Raw genomic sequence first — 14,259 nt, forward strand, 5'->3', positions numbered from 1 at the left:
GGAAGTTGCACTGTTTGACTTTTTTTGCACTTTTTTTTGCTTTGTGTGGTGAGACAATCTGACATGAAATAAGACGGGCAAATCATATTCAGAATCGTTAAAAAAAAAAAATTCTTCATGTCATTCCAAAACTGTATCTCTTTTTTCATATAGCTTATTTATTCAAGTTCTGTTAGTGTATTATTTGGTTAATGCTGATCTCTTCTGTAAAATAAAAGCAGATGTTGTACAAAAAGACATAAAATTAGTCCATACAACTCGTGCCCTATATTCAGAGTTGTCTAAAGTCATATGAATGTGTTCATGATATGAGAAAAGAGCAGTTAAAAGTCCAAATGTCTCGTTTCCTCCTTCAGTTATACAGGTTTAGATCAGCGTGAGAAAATGATCATTGCTTTTCCTTTAAAGGTGCATTGTCAAGTCAAGTCAAGTCAAATATATTTATATAGCGCTTTTCACAATACAGATTGTATCAAAGCTGCTTCACAGTATCAATCAAAACAACTTAATGTTTGTTTATTACTGGAAAAAAGACATCCAAGTTTGGTAGAGCTGATCAATGGTATGATTGGTTAATTAATTTGAATATCCCCAACTGAGCAAGCCAAAGGCAACAGTGGCAAGGAACCGAAAAACTCCATCCAGTGACCTAATGGTGTCCTAACACCCCATCAGGTGACCCAATGGAGAAAAAAAACCTTGGGAGAACCCAGGCTCAGTCGGGGGCCAGTTCTCCTCTGGCGTTTATGAACTAGAGGCCGAATTTACAGTAACTGTAAGATAAAAAATTTATATGAATGCCTGGCTAAATAGATGCGTCTTCAGTCTAGTTTTAAACTGGGAGAGCGAGTCTGAGCAACGAACAATATCAGGAAGGCTATTCCAGAGCTTCGGAGCTAAATGTGAAAATGCTCTGCCTCCTTTGGTGGATCTGGATATCCTAGGAATGACCAGAAACCTCGAATCTAGTGATCTTAAAGAGCGCGATGGATTGTAAGGCGATAGAAGATCCGTTAAATAGACTGGAGCTAAACCATTTAGAGCTTTATAAGTCAAAAGCAATACCTTGTAATTAATACGGAACTTTATAGGTAACCAATGAAGTGATGATAAAATCGGTGTTATATGATCATATTTTCTTAATCTAGTAAGAACTCTAGCGGCTGCATTTTGGACTAACTGTAGCTTGTTTATTGAAGATGCAGGACAACCAGCTAATAAAGCATTACAGTAATCTAGTCTCGAGGTCATGAATGCATGAACTAACTTTTCTGCATCAGAGACTGATAGCATATTACGTAACTTAGCAATGTTTCTAAGGTGGAAAAAGGCTGTTTTTGTAACATATGAAATATGCTTTTCAAAAGACAGGTTGCAGTCTAATGTAACACCCAGGTCTTTTACTGTAGCGGATAGAGTAACAGGGCATCCTACTATGTTAAAGTCGTGCTGTGAAAGGTTTTGTGGACGGTTTTTAGAACCGATAAGTATTACCTCTGTCTTGTCTGGATTTAATAAAAGAAAATTATGCGCCATCCAATCTTTTATATCTTTAACACAATCTGTCAATTTGGATAATTTAGCGTATTCATCTGGCCGTGAGGAAATATATATTTGAGTGTCATCAGCATAACAATGGAAACTAATTCCATGTTTCCTTAGAATATTACCAAGTGGCAGCATATATATTGAGAATAATAAAGGGCCTAACACAGATCCCTGCGGCACTCCATAGTTTGCCGAAGTTATAATCGATTTTTCTCCATTTAAGTAGACGAAATGGTAGCGGTCAGATAAGTATGACCTGAACCAGCTTAATGCTTGTCCTTGAACACCAGTGTAATTTTGCAGTCGATCTAAGAGTATTGTGTGATCTATAGTATCGAACGCAGCACTAAGATCAAGTAAAACTAGTACTGAGATACAGCCTTGGTCCGAAGCTAAAAGTAAATCATTTGTGATTCTAACAAGCGCAGTTTCAGTGCTATGATGTGGCCTGAATCCAGACTGAAACTTTTCATAGATGTCGTTTTCTTGCAAGAAAGAGCCGAGTTGAGCGGACACAACTTTTTCTAATATTTTTGACATAAATGGAAGATTCGAAATGGGTCTGCAATTTGCTAGGTTATTTGGATCTAATTGTGGTTTCTTAATAAGAGGTTTTATAACTGCCAGCTTGAACGTTCTTGGAACATGACCTAAAGATAAAGATGAGTTAATAATATTGAGAAGAGGCTCTTCCACTACAGGTAACACTTCTTTCAGTAGTTCAGTTGGTATAGGATCTAATAAACATGTTGTTGTTTTAGATGAAGTGATAAGTTTATTTAACTCTTTTTGTGTAATATTTCTGAGGATCTATTGACAGAAATGCAATATAAGATCCATAACTATGTTTTCAGTGGTGTATAAAGACCTTGCATAATGAACCGTTATGTTTTTATTACCTTAGAATGAGACTTTATATCTCCATAACCGCGGCGCCCCCTTCTATGGAGGTCGACATATTGTGTGGTCATGTTTCTAGCGTAGCCGACAGCGAACACACACAAAGCGCTACAGCGAACAGGCAGCGCTACAGCGAACAGGCAGCGCTACAGCGAACAGGCAGCGCTACAGCGAACAGGCAGCGCTACAGCGAACAGGCAGCGCTACAGCGAACAGGCAGCGCTACAGCGAACAGGCAGCGCTACAGCGAACAGGCAGCGCTACAGCGAACAGGCAGCGCTACAGCGAACACGCAGCGCTACAGCGAACACACAGCGCTACAGCGAACACGCAGCGCTACAGCGAACACGCAGCGCTACAGCGAACACGCAGCGCTACAGCGAACACGCAGCACTACAGAGCGCGTTTCCTCACTACCTTGAAAAAGAAGTTTTCAGTGGTGTATAAAGACCTTACTTAATGAACAATTATATTTGTATTAACTTAGAATGAGCAGTTTCTGTCTACACACACCACGGGTTCCCCATCATTGAAATGCGCCGACATGTTTCTACGGTGGCCCTAAACGGACAAACGCGTTTCATTACTATGTTGCTCTTCGTGCAAGGAAGCAAGATTAGTTCAGCGAATAAAACACTGACACGATGATGAACAAGTAACAATAATATTCGCAATAACATAGTTTTACTGAATAATTAAGTAAACATAATTTCTTAATTTATCCTTGTAAAGAAACCTCATTGCTGAACTGCTACTCTCTGCTATCTCAGACGACAACATATTTTCCTGTCGGCCACCGTAACTTCTGTTGGATGCAATTCGTAACCTCACCACTAGATGCTGCTAAAAATCACACTGCACCTTTAAATACGTCTTCTGTGGTTTTGATAGTCATGTACTGTCGTTTAAACAATAGCAATGAAGCGTTCTGTTTGTTTCTCTATCGGGTGTGGAGATCGTGTTACCTTATTACTCTCTGTTATGGTTGTCATATATTGCATGTCCAAAAAAAGTTGATCAGGGAAGCAATATTGAGTGTTATTGTTAACGTAAAAAATAGAAAAAATCTTTTGATAATTGACTGAAAGCTCATTTGCTCAACTGAAATAAGTTTAAAGTAATAAAACTAAAGTAAAAATAATTTTAAAAAGGTAACGTTTTACAATTATTTAACGATATTAACAATAAAGTCCCCATGAAATCAAAATTGAAGTTTTTTTTTTGCTTTTAGTATGAATGTTAGCCTTACTGTTATCTATATGCTAGTTTGCTCCAAAACAATAACAAAATTCACATTTACAAGATATAAGCATTTAAAGCTTAGTCTTCTTCCTCCTATATGGATCAATGATTTTGATGACATCACTGCACTTCAGTTTCTCATCAGAGTTTCTGTCCAATCAAATGCTCTCTTCTAGAATCTGAAGCCTTAAAATATATATATATATATATATATATATATATATATTATGCGAACATGCTGATATTCAAGAAAACAGCACTTGTGTTTGTTATATTGCTTATCTATATATTCATTTATATATATATATATATATATATATATATATATATATATATATTAGACACACACAGACACACACACACACACACATATATATATATATATATATATATATATATATATATATATAATCACATACATATGCAACTCGAAATATTAGAATATCATGCAAAAGTTATAATTTTGATGAATATGTTTTACAGCTTATGTTAATTCAAAATCTTAGAATATTACTTGAAGTCAATAAAAAAAGGATTTTAAATACAGAAATTTCGGCCCTCTGAAAAGTTTATTCATGCATATGTAAATAGTTATACATGCTAAATATATTAGTTTCACCTTTTAATTTGAATTACTGAAATACATGAACTGTTGTACGATATTCTAATTTTTCGAGTTCCACCTGTGTGTGTGTGTGTGTATATATATATATATATATATATATATATATATATATATATATATATATATAAAATAGTTTTATTATAGTATATATAAAATAGTTTTATTATAGTGTGTATATATATATATATTTATACACAGGTGAAACTCGAAAAATTTGAGTGTCGTGCAACACTGTATAAATACTTTTTGCACTATATCTTGGTTTTTGGAAGCTTTTTTACTAATGTTGCTAGTGTTATCAACCTTCTGCAACTTATTTATATACTATATATAAATAAAAACCTAATAAAATGGCACAATCACACAACTAAATGACTAAAATGAAACTTAAATTACCAACAAAAAAAATCTAATTCAAAGTATTTATAAATCGTATAAATAAAACTATAATAAAGTGTATAATTTAAAATTGGCAAGAATGTGAACATACGCATTTTTAGTGTGCAACCCTTCTCTCTCTCTCGCCCTCGTTACACTCATGTGTTCGTGACTGGCCTGGTGTGTGTGAAAATATGAATGAGGTGAGTGTGTGAAAGGGAGGGAGGGATGGAGCGACTGCATCGTGAAGCGAGGAGGACTCACTCACTGACTGACTACACACTTACTGACACACAGGAGGAGGGTAAGTCTCATTATTCTCTCTCTCTTATAATCTCTCCATTGTTTTTCTGTGTTTTTACTGCATTTACTGGAAAGCTATTGTATAATGACCTCCTGAGAACATCAGTATGTGTGTTATACGGCTGTATTTGTATGCGTCTGTTGTTCCTGAATCACTGAAGGGCAAATTGACTAGAACAGCATTTCTATTCAGTAACTGAACTCAAATGGACAAAATGTGTTTCGGTTCCTGAAAATCAGAGCTGTGGTTCTGCAGTCATGATGTCAGACATCATCAAATATATGCTCTTCATGTCTCATTAATGCATTTTACCTCACACAGTGTCTATATGGAAGATGATAATGTCTATTTCTGTCCTCTCCACTGAATGTTTTCCCCTGTAGTCAATTATTTTATCCCTTAAAACTCATCTTTGATCACCAAAATGACATTTAAAAGTTTTTTCACGTCTTAAAATATCTTGAATGTAACTCGACACCCGTGCCTCATTTAGTATGCGCGGTTCTATGAATATGCAGATGAGCCCCGCCTCCACTCACTCACTCACTCAGAGATCCACTCGTTGACGATCACACTTTGATCTGATTGGTTACAAGGTCGTTTGTGACGTCAGAAACACCAGCGATTTCAAACCGTGTTTTTGAGACTGTCTTTGGTTCACTGCAGTTTTAAGGAGAAAATACTCAGCAATGCTGTAGAATTATGAATTTACACATGGTTTGTGTTAAAGCGTATTAAAAACAACACATAGACATATAAACAACATTAAAAGCTGGATTTCCCCCACAGGGGGACTTTAGTAATTTATGTGCAGCAAATGAAGGTGTTAGTGCTGTTAAATATACACTGCAGGTTTGACTCACTGACGGGAAGGAAATATCACAGCATGACAATATGATTGACAGATTTCTATCTTTCAATTATTGTAGTGGTATTAAATGTTTGATATTTAGATTCCAAGATGCTTTAAAAGATAGCAAGTATTAGCCTACTATAGTTGGGTAAGAAAATAAGGGTTAAGTTTGTGCTTTAACGGTGACATCCAATTTGAATTGATCAAAGCACAAAGACATAAACCTGGATTGGTGTTCATGAGTCTTTAAAGAGTTAACACTGAAGCTTTTTTGGTTGGTGTCCCTCTCAACGTTATTAAATCCTCATTTGAATTACAAAACAGGCTGATAAGTTTAACAATAGACGACTTATTTGAGGCGTAGTGAGGTCACATCTGTCCCTCGTTTCACGTCTAAATCCCTTTCTCTCGAGCCTCTTTCTCTCTTTCTGCACGAGTCCAGCGTCTCTGCTATTATTGCTCATACTTCAGGTTGGACTCTGAGATTTTTCTAAACCACACAATAAATGAGCAAAAACACCCGACAGATCAGAGACTCTCGACCTGTTGGACTCGAAGGCCTCGTTGTCCAGCACAATATTTAATAATAATGGCTTCTTCTGGTGTCATTATGACAATGCTGCTTGCTTTTACTTTTTTATTAACAGAAAATAGTTTTTGGTTGTTGTATTGGTTGATTTAACCAAAAATCATTGTGTAATTTTACAATTTTCAAGAACTGCGTTCTTTAATTAAAATGGTTATTGAGGGAGGGAAAATAAATGTTATTATTTATATTATAATATATATATGTAGGCTATATGTATATATAAATTGCATGTTATATAAGAAATATATTTTAATTGTTCTTTTCAGCAAAAAACAAATTTAAATGCATTGCTTATATAATATTAGCCTACATAAATTATAATCACATATATTATCATTTTTATAATTATATAAATTTTAAATGATATAATTGTATTATAATTAGGATAATATATGTAATATTATATAAGCAATATATTTAAATTTGCTTTTGTTTTTTAGCATTTTAGAGTAGTATTACTATTTTATTATTCGTATATTTTATGTAATTTTATTATATAATTTATGTAATATATTATACATTTTGATTGTATTCTAACATTTTAGTTTATTATTATTATGAGTTTATTATTTTTCTTTAGATTACGATTGTTTATTTCATATTTTATGTAATTAATAATTTAGTCGATTTAATATAAGTAACACTTTTTTATTATAAGTAACATTTTGATTGTCTTCTCGAATTAAATTTTATTATTAAGAGTATTGTGTTATTTATTATGATGATGATTTTATTCATATAGGCCTATTTTATGAGATTTTATTACATTATGCGTCCTTCCCCTTCCTCCCTCAGTCACAGTGGCCTCAGAAAACTTTGAGAGACGGCTTTTTCTGTGTCCTAGAGAGCGAAAGGAACAAATAGCACAGCTCAGAGAACAATGTTAGAATGTGCGGATCACTCATTGGTTGTTCTTTCAGGTGTGTGTGTGTGTGTGTGAGGCTGTATAAGCGCTCCTCGGCCTCAGAAACGTCACCTTCAGTGCTGTTGACTCACTGGTGTGTATGAATCGATAGGAAGTGTGTTTTCCTCCTCGAGCCACAGAGCTCTTCACATCGAGAGCTTAACCTCTCACACTACGCCTCATTGCTTTCGCTTTAACTTCACACACACACACACACTGGACGCGTGTTCATCTCTGGTCTCTATCTGCGAGTTTATGTATGGTTGATTTTAAGATGACAGTTTTGTCAGTGTAAATTCACCCTCAAGACGTTCCGGCTTCTAATTTTTGGTGTGAAATCTTGAAAGTAGATGTTATGTGGAATGACAGACCTGAGAATTAATGCAAAGTACTTTTCTCGTTTTAGAATCAACTTTTATTTTTTTAAGTGAATTCTTTACATTCTAAATAATTACTTTTTTGTGCTTTTGAAGACTGAAGAACATGTTAAAATTAGTGTGTGTATCTGATACACACATTTCTACGGCCTCTAAATGATCGACATCACACACACGATCTCCTCCTGATGGTTTTAGTTTTTTAACCAAGTAAAAGTCTTTTAGTATAATTGTAGAAACGCCAACCTAATGTGTCTTTCTGCTGTGAAATTATGTAAGAATAACTGATGTCTTTAGTTATATTTCAAGATGAACACTTACTGGGTTGATACAACTTGGGTAAAAAAAATAAATTTAAAAAATCATGTTCAAATGTGAGTCTAAAAATATGATCAGGTTTTTGAGGAATATTTATTTGTTCTCAATCATTGTATTGTATGTAAAACAGAGCTAGTTATCAGAGCAAGTTATCAGAATTTCATCAAATATCAGCATCTGCACCAAATCGCATATTTTTGCACAATTTGTGCCTCTAAATAAAATGCAGCTGTTTTTTTTATATCATACTATATAAATGTATATGTATATCATACATATAAAAGACATAAAAGCCTGATGTATCAAATATGATAACACACACACACACACACACACATATATATATTAGTTAGCATATCTAAGGATAAAAAAATTAGAGAAAGAAATTAGATTTTTTCCATTATTTCATACAGTATGTCCGGCTTTACAGGGCTGTATATTGTTTTCTTCTAGAGTTGATGCGTGTGCTGTAGGGACCTCTAGTGTTCGTAACATTGAGCTGCATTAATGACTGCTTTATTCTCTCAGGCAGAGCATTGTGTTTGAGGAGAGCGTCTGCTTGTGTTTACACAGTTAAATCATGGATCAGAAGGTGAGTAAAGCCCACCGAGCTGACAGTCACTTTTGCTGATGTGTTCATTTACTGTGCTGAATCTCTCTCTCTCTCTCTCTCTCTCTCTCTATGTGTGTGTGTGCAGTCCACTTCACCCCAGAGACACGCCGTGAAGAGCAGGTCTAAGTCTACAGACGAAGTCCAGCAAGCTAAAAAGGTGGAAGAAAACCTCTTTACTTTAACAAATGAATTAATAACTGTTAGTTGCATCATTGATGTACAGTAAATGCACATGAACTGTTATAGCTGCCAACTCAATAATTACACATCTTGTATGACGGTTCAAGCATTTGAAGGAAACACCACAGTGGTGTAAGAATGCATGTTAAAGTGGCTCTATTATGTATTTTAAAGGCTCCTAATGTTTTTTTTTTCAGTCTGTAACACAGGTTTTACTTGCATCCAAAGTCAAAAAACTCTTTAATTTTCTCATAATATCCATGTCTGAAACGCTCCGATCAAGGATTCAGTCTCTCTAAGCCCCGCCTCTCTGAGAGCTGCTCTGCTCTGATTGGTCAGAAAGCAAATGCTCATCATATCTGAATCTCAGGTCTCGACACATATTGATATGAACAGTATTGATGCCGTGGGTTTTACCCATAGACTGTAAAAAAAGATAGACGACGCCCATTCGTTCTCTTCCATCGGCGAGAAGTGAACCCGCCATTGTCCCGATACGGCGCTGACATCTTGGGACTTGAGTCTGTGCAGTAGCGATCTCGGGACCAGACCTGCGCAGTAATGAGCAGGAAGTAAAGCCGACGTCCCGCTCTGGTCCCGCCCTCACTCTCGCTGAATCAAGCGCAAGCACGCGCCTCTGCTGCGAAACAAACCATTATGTTGGTGTGAAATAATTAATTATAGAAATTTAGATATTAAATTTAAAGCTCCAATCTCCTCGGTCCTCCAAAGATCCCGAAAAAAAGTCTGTTGTTGCTTCAGTGACTACTTCGCTCCGAGAACCTGTCAATCACAGCTGTCAATCATGTACGTCACAGCGCCGTTTTTATAACATCAAATAACAAACTAAAAACAAACTTATTTTAAAAACAAACACTTGAAATTACATCAGCGTGATGGAAACTACAGTAAATGACAGAAACTATCTTTGGAAAAAAGATATGTGAAGTGTCATTTAATTGTTTAGTTGGTCTCACGTCCCGTTGAATAACATGGGGAGGCGGGGTTTATGAGCTATACTAGGACCGGCCACCGGGGGGCGATCGAGACGCTTTGGCTTGTGCGGCACACTTGGTTTTACCAGAGAATGTCTAATATGGGGAAAAGTTTCACTCCCAGTAAACTTCCGGCTTCTGAACTGGTTGCAGTTCCACTCTGGCTCCACATGAGGGCGCTCACAGGACGAGTGCAGAATGAATGGAGGTCTATGGAGATATACTCCTCAAAATCCACTTTTCTCAGGATATAATTTTTTGTCTAATAATTTGAATGATGTATTCGAAAGGAGATGCAAAGAAATTACAGATTACTGGGTGTTAGATTTTTTAGAGTCACTTATTTGCTTTAAAAAGTCTTTTAAAATGCCAATGACGTCATACACATCTTACGACCAGAGATTCTGCTTTACGGCAATCCTTCAGTCACTTTGGTGCTTTCGCGATCTGCACTTTCTTTTCTCTCGAGGCATCGACAACACAGCTGACACAGGGAAATACACGTGCCAGAAGAGTTAAGTCCGCCTTAACATTCTGGTCCCGCTTCGGATGCCACGATGCCATCAAGCGGTATCTCTGGTCGTAATCAGTCCTTCACTGACCAATCAGCGTTCATTAGCAGAATGCTAGCATGTAATGGGCAACAACAACTCGACCTGTAAGAAATCGAAAGGACATAAGTACTCGTTCATTCAACTTTCCACCTATAACCTATGTTGAACTTGCAAAACCTACAATCAAATCAGATATTTCTCAACGGCAATCGGGTGCCGTCTAGCTCCATAGACTCCCATTCATTTTGCAGTCGGATGATCGCCCCTCAGTGGAACTCTGGTGGAACTACAACCAAAATACGGTACAATAGGACTTAATAGGGAGAGGCCAGGCTTTCCGTAGACGGGCTTCGGTTTTACCGTATCAATCTCAGAAAGCAGCGTCTTCTCGACATGAACAACACGAACCAAATTCAGATAAACTACAGTGTTTGAGGGCGGAGCTAAGAGACGCTGTTCAGCCAATCAAGACCAGAGGCTGGCATTATGCAAATTAGATACAAACCTACACAGGTTCAGCAGAAAGTGAAACTGGAATTACTGATGTGTTTTTCATTTTCATAAATCGATCATGAAAATGATCGATTCATTCTTTTAGGACACCATAACTCCATTTATCTGCACTTTGATCTTTGCAGACCTTTTACATTTACAAACAGCTGTATTATACCATGCATGAAAGCCACAACGGGAGCACTTTAATATAGAGGACCACGTTGAATATCTGTCTTTTGATTTGTTAGGCCTTCCGCATCCCACAGAAATCACTGCCCGGAGGCTCAGAACTGGAGAAGGTGAAGGTGAGCATTGCACTTTGTGTGTGGATCATGACTAAATCTCCCTAAAATGATAGCAAACCATGAAAAACAGCTTCTTAAAGAGTGTTTGAGTTGGTAAGTTCAGTTCATTTTGGTAAATCTCTCCTTTTCAGTGGTTGGTTTGTGTGATAATGTTCCTGAAAGTCTATTTTTTTTAATAAATATATCAAAATATATGTAGGTAAATGTTCCTATTTGTTTGGTTGCATATACAGTGTCAAAACCCTGAACGTTTTCTTTTTCTTTTTTTTAACCAGCCCTATATGCGAATGTAATAAGTATGATATAAACTTTTTTTTATATATAGAAGAACTGATATAGAAAAATCCATGAAATAAAACAACTGTGAATTTATTTATCTCTTGGTTCTGTATGTTTCAGGAGGGACCAGAAGAAAATGTGACTCCAGCATCATCAACAGAAGAGCTGAAATGATGCTGCCACTAATCTGTTACACACACACACACACACACGCGCGCGCGCGCACGCTCACACACACTTAAACACACAAATGCTAGGTTTTATAAACAAGGTTGGTATGGTACGGTTAGAGCATTAACTTGGATCAGTTTTCAGCCCGTCTGTCACAGCTTTTTATTGAAAGATGAACCAAAAATACAGATGTCTGGTCTTTTTACAGGGGCATTTATATATTTTTGTTTAAAGTTTAGTGTTAATGAATTAATTTTAGTTCTAATGAATTAATTTTAGTTCAATTCATTTTTAAGTTGAATTAAATGCTATGAATTAAACCGCTTGGATACTGTCTCACTAGAAAACTTTGCATTATACTTTCATGTTTAATGGGTTTAGACCATAGACTGTAAAAAAAAAATAGGTTTAGAAATTTCAAGAACATGTTAAAAAAAAGCTTTTAAGCAAGTTAAGCACTGAAGTGAACTTTGTCACTGTATGGTTTTACCATGGTATCATGTCCAAAAAGAAAAACAGGTTGGAGACTCTGAACAGTCTCATTTGTCAACTTAAGTTAATGCATTAATTAACATGAACTAACCATGAGCAATACATGTTGACACTCTTTATTAATATTTAATGTTAGTTAATAAAAATGTTCATGCTAGTTCACAGTGCTTTAACTAACTACCAGATACAACTTTTGACCCTAATAATGTTTTGGTAATTCTGAAGTAAATAATATTATCAAGTGAGACCTTATTGTAAAGTGTTGCCGGTACATTTTCTTAATGTTTAGGCTTGTATTTCTGATGCCACTCCAGCTCTCTCATGTCAAATAGTGTCAAACGCTTATTCTTTTACTTATTTATTGGCCACAGTTGAGATTACAGAGCTGACATACTGTATGACTCAGCTGAAGATGTTGTGTAAGTGCGTACAGTATTACTAATAAAGTTTAAACTGCTCATCATGCTAAAGTTCAGTGAGTGAATACTGGAGTCACTGTCAAACTTGTAAAGGTTTTGCATCTCACAGCCATAAACATGAAAACAGTGTAGCCCGTTTAGTGTAAGCGATTTGACCACAGTAATGTAAAATACCATCCTCACAGGTAAGATAAGATGTGTTAAGACTGCTTTTAACCCTCTGGGGCATAAGGTGTTTTTGGGATCCTTGAGATGTTTTGACATGCCCTGACATTTGTGCTTTTTTAGTTGCTTATAAACATATTAATGGCAAAATTGTCAGTACACTCTATTTAGCACAAACAGGGCTACCATAATATGTGAGCAACATTACATGTTTGTATTTTTGGGTGCAGTGGTTACATGATTCACACCTGAGAAGACAATGACCTGCATAATGAGCCGCGAAATGACCTGCATAATGAGCCGCGAAATGACCTGCATAATGAGCCGCATAATGAGCCGCATAATAAGCCTTTCACACAGGTGTGTCACTGGGTACCAAAGAATGCGAGGTCAAAAGAAATTATATATATATATATATATATATACTCTCCATGTCGTCGCTGCATTAACAACTAGTTGTTCAGTTCTGCAAACACAGATTTAATAAACTCATCAATCATGACCTGCATTTTTTGGGAGTGAATTTAGTTCTTGAATGCGGTTGTCACTCCTGTAAATAACCAAACTCTGTAGTGAACGTGGCCTAAACAATGTAAACATGCATATGTGTAAACCCTTAATATGTTGGCTTTACTAACTTTACATTTTGATTTTGTAGCCTACCACAGTGGTTTTCAAACTTATTCCAGAGGGACCCTTTTTTCTTTTTTTTTTGACGCAACCCATAGGCTTGTGCACAGAAAAAAATCAGCTCAGCACTTTTTTTTACCACTTCTGATGATGCACGTGCACTTTCTGATCCTTGACGCGATTGCAACGCAAAGTCTATTCTGAAATAATTTGATCAAGCCAAGACCAATTAATAGCCTATAGTTTGCTGCATGCTTAAAAAATACACAAAACATATTCCACAACAAACTCTTTAAATGTAATATTCAGAACAGAACAAGAATAAAAAAATAAATAAAATAAAATAAAGCCAAGTAAGGGCATTATGCTCACACAACTCTCTCATTAGAATCAAAATGTTTCAACATTCGCGATGTACAGGTCCTTCTCAAAAAATTAGCATATTGTGATAAAGTTCATTATTTTCCATAATGTAATGATAAAAATTAAACTTTCATATATTTTAGATTCATTGCACACCAACTGAAATATTTCAGGTCTTTTATTGTTTTAATACTGATGATTTTGGCATACAGCTCATGAAAACCCAAAATTCCTATCTCAAAAAATTAGCATATCATGAAAAGGTTCTCTAAACGAGCTATTAACCTAATCATCTGAATCAACTAATTAACTCTAAACACCTGCAAAAGATTCCTGAGGCTTTTAAAAATTCCCAGCCTGTTTCATTACTCAAAACCGCAATCATGGGTAAGACTGCCGACCTGACTGCTGTCCAGAAGGCCATCATTGACACCCTCAAGCAAGAGGGTAAGACACAGGAAGAAATTGCGGCGTGGCATGGAGGCAATCAGCCTGTGGCACTGCTGAGGTGTTATGGAGGCACAGGATGCTTCGATAGCGGCCTTAAGCTCATCCAGAGT

At 36.1% G+C, this 14,259-nt stretch overlaps 1 long non-coding RNA gene across 1 annotated transcript; it reads left to right on the forward strand.

Annotated features, from left to right (window-relative positions):
* The first annotated feature begins 4,868 nt into the window (after nt 1-4,868).
* On the forward strand, nt 4,869-11,731 carry LOC143732810 (uncharacterized). Its single transcript, XR_013201182.1, has 5 exons — nt 4,869-4,997; nt 8,567-8,630; nt 8,737-8,808; nt 11,124-11,180; nt 11,580-11,731. It is a non-coding gene; the product is annotated as an uncharacterized LOC143732810 (long non-coding RNA).
* Nucleotides 11,732-14,259: the final 2,528 nt, after the last annotated feature.

Source organism: Siphateles boraxobius, unplaced genomic scaffold (assembly GCF_051911475.1).
Source record: "Siphateles boraxobius isolate OS27281-9 unplaced genomic scaffold, OSU_SipBor_1 123, whole genome shotgun sequence".
Taxonomy (NCBI): domain Eukaryota; kingdom Metazoa; phylum Chordata; class Actinopteri; order Cypriniformes; family Leuciscidae; genus Siphateles; species Siphateles boraxobius.